We start from the raw sequence: 3,363 nt of genomic DNA, 5'->3' as shown, positions 1-3,363 counted from the left end.
ATAATAAAATCAATGACCATAGACTCAGGCCAGCCCAGCTGGTGTGGCTCAGTGGTTGAGCATCGACCTCTGAACCAGGAGGTCAGGGTTCGATTTCCGGTCAGGGCACATGCACAGTTGCGAGCTGGATCCCCAGTGTGGGGCGTGCAGGAGGCAGCCGATCCATGGTTCTCTCTCATCAGTGATGTTTCTCTCTCTCCCCCTCCCGCTTCCTCTCTGAAATCAATAGCAATAATAACAAAAACCCAACCCCTCCTGCGCACACATCTCTGAGCTCCAGCTCTGCGGCTCCTCGGTGGGGCCCAGTCAGAGGGGCGGTTGGCGGGGCGTTTCCCAGCCAGGGCCCAGGTGGATGGTCAGGTCGCTGCTGGTCTTCTCGGGGTGACCGCAGCTCTCAGGCCCTGCGGGGTCCGGGGCAGGCAGCGCTGGGCGCGGCGGCGTGGGCCTGGCATTCATTATGTAAGCGGACAGGTCTGTGTTTCAAAATGAAAAATAATCGTCATTAAAGTTCCTCTCGGCTCCTTGGGTCCAAACCACTCTTGCAAAACCACCTTCAGATGAGCTGTAAGTGTCAGCAAATCAGAAACATGTGGGTTTAATTTCCCTTGAAATCCACCAGGGGAGCAGGGAGGCAGCCGGCCTTGGCAGCGGCTTCTTCGGGTTTGCCAAACCCCAAGTATGTCACACTGTGTGCGAGGCCCGGTGCCGGCCCAGCGCTGACTTCCCCGCTGGGCCATCTAGGTTTTCTCTGACTGGAGACCGTCTTCTCGGTCCCTTCTATCGCCAGAGGGATGCTCTGACCACCGCCCTCAGCTTCCCAGGACCGGGGAGAGGGACCAAGATGGCGGGGAGCCGTCAGGGGAGCTCCGGCCCACCTGGGCGAAGGGGCCCTCTATCAGCCTCACTGTGCCTTTCACACCCAGACCAACTGAGAGAGACATCTCCCCAGCTTGACTGCCAGATGGGAAAATATTTTGCTTTACGGTGGGTGAGTGTCAGGTTCTGAAGGTGTGAGGTTTCGTGGTCACCCAACGCTCAGGCTATAATGTGAAACATGTCCGTCGGCAGACCACAGCCCCTCCCCCTTCAGGCTCCGAGGTAGGTGAGGCCCCCAGACCCGCTGGGGAATAAAGGGGCAATTTCACTAAAGCAGAGAAGCCTCCCAGGCTAGGAGCTGGGACACTTCCGTCCCCGCAGAGCTGTCCTGGCCGGCCGGCCCCGGTGTCGGTGACATCACAGAGCAGCATACACCTGCCTGTAAAACTGGTGGCTTTCTTCCTGGGTTCCTTTGTTTCCAGCTGCAAAAGGGGTCTGATTGCACGAGAGCAGTGGTCCTCAACCTTCTGGCCCTTTAAATACAGCTCCTCATGTTGTGACCCCCAACCATAAAATTATTTTCGTTGCTACTTCATCACTGTAATGTTGCTACTGTTATGAATCGTCATGTAAATATCTGATCTGCAGGATGGTCTTAGGCGACCCCTGGGAAAGGGTCGTTTGACCACCAAAGGGGTCGCGACCCACAGGTTGAGAACCGCTGCCTTAGATGTACTTAGGCCACCTTCAAAAATATGAACTCAAATCGGAATCACCTAAAAATATACAGATGCCTAGCCCTACGCCAGACCAGTGAAATAGAATCCCCCTGGGGACGGGGCCTGGGCACTGGCATTTTAACTATCTTCTCAGGCCCGGCCGGTGTGGCTCTATGGTTGGCGTCAACCTATGAACCAGGAGGTCAGGATTCGATTCCCATCAGGGCACACGCCCGGGTTGCAGGCTCGATCCCCAGTGTGGGGCGTGCAGGAGGCAGCCAATCCATGAGTCTCATCATTGATGTTTCTCCCTCTCCCTTCCTCTCTCTGAAATCAATAAATATATTTTTAGAAAAGAATTCAGGCCAGCACCTGGCACAGTTATATAGGCCCTACCATCCGCTGTGCATCTAGTTTATATTAACTCACCAAATCTCATCAGAATCCTGTGAGGTTGGACCACGGTAATCATCCCTATTTTACAGACGTGCAAACTGAGGCTCAGAGAAGTTTGGTCCTGGATTGAGAGAGGTATGTCCAACTGCCAGTTTAGGCCCAATCCCTGCAGCATTCCAAGTGGAGAGGGTGCAGGCCAGGCTGAGGGACTGCTCCCCCTCCCTGCATGCACTGGGCCTCTAGTGTGTATATATATATATACTAATCTTCTCCAGTGGGTGCCTCCAAGGTGCAGCCAGGGCTGCGGGCTGTGGGCTGCGGGCTGCTGAACGGAGACCTGGCTCTGTCTCCTGGCTGTTCCGGGACTAGGCAGTGCTGGGCGCTGCCGGGCTCTGCAGGCGGGGCGGCGGCCTTCCTGGGGTAGCAGGTATTCCTGGGGGAGGGGTGGCTGCTGCAGGCCCGCCTGTCAGGACCCGGCCCCTCCGGCTCTCTGTCTGGCTTCGTTTCTGTCGCCTGCAGAGGACCGTCCCCCCCGGACCCTGCTGCTGGCCCTGGGTGGGGTCGTGCTAATTTCTGCAGAGAATTAGGACGAGGACCAAGGGCTTGGGCCAGGGGGGACTGGAGGCCGGGCCAGCTCCATGCTGTCCTCGTGTCTCCAGCCCTGCCTGACCCGGCCTCCACGCACCTGACCCCAAAGCTCTCTTCACCCCAGATGAGCTCCTGGGTGCCCCGTTCATCAGTCTCAGCTGCTCCTCACGTACCCTGTGCACACAGGCGCATGCGTGTGAGCATTCTTAGCACCGAATAGTAGTAATTTCTGAACGTATAAGACTGGGCTGCTTACAGGTTTTAAAAATATGTTCTTGCTGCATTGTGTGTTTAAAGCTTCTACAATAAGCACGTGTTACTTGCAATAAGGCATTAAGATGCACCTGAAATTAGTTAGGGCTCTAACAGCTGAAGCACTTAATGTAGCCGCTTAGAGCCTTTAACTGGGGGCTTCCTGCCACCCGAGGTATTGACCTGTGTCCAGTCAGGGGAGACCGGAGAGGGCGGGGACTGTGTGTGTGTGTGTGTGTGTGCGCGCGCGCGCGGGGGCACATGCCATAGGCATGAACTGGCGTGTAGAACTGTGGTTTCAGATTAGTTCAGGGAGAAATGGTTTTCAGTAGGAGTCGCCTTGCCTCTCATAACATCCTGTCCTAGAATCTCAGATCTATGCGCGGTTAACAGGTAACCGTGTGTGTCCACCCACGTTTCTTCCCCAACTGGCCCGGGGCATGGCTGGCAGCACGCTGTGAGTTAGGTGGACGGGCGTTGGTCTGGAGCACTTGTTATCTCTCTCCATCGCTGTCTCTGGGAGACGGAAGGGCCTGGGGACAGTGCGTCCGCTGGGGCTGGGTGACCTGTTCCCTCTGGAGTTCCGGCTCCC

At 56.3% G+C, this 3,363-nt stretch overlaps 1 long non-coding RNA gene across 1 annotated transcript in view; it reads left to right on the top strand.

The window, feature by feature from the left end:
- Positions 1–2,990: 2,990 nt before the first annotated feature.
- LOC107182180 overlaps positions 2,991–3,363 on the top strand; it is a 14,293-nt gene continuing 13,920 nt past the window's right edge. The window contains exon 1 of the long non-coding RNA XR_001512904.1: positions 2,991–3,004. This is a non-coding gene — a long non-coding RNA (uncharacterized LOC107182180). The remainder of the gene's footprint in view (positions 3,005–3,363) is intronic.

This window comes from Myotis davidii, unplaced genomic scaffold (genome assembly GCF_000327345.1).
Source record: "Myotis davidii unplaced genomic scaffold, ASM32734v1 scaffold170, whole genome shotgun sequence".
Taxonomy (NCBI): Eukaryota; Metazoa; Chordata; class Mammalia; order Chiroptera; family Vespertilionidae; genus Myotis; species Myotis davidii.
The sequence above is the reverse complement of the archived record's forward strand: the minus strand, read 5'-3'. Positions and strand labels throughout refer to the sequence as shown.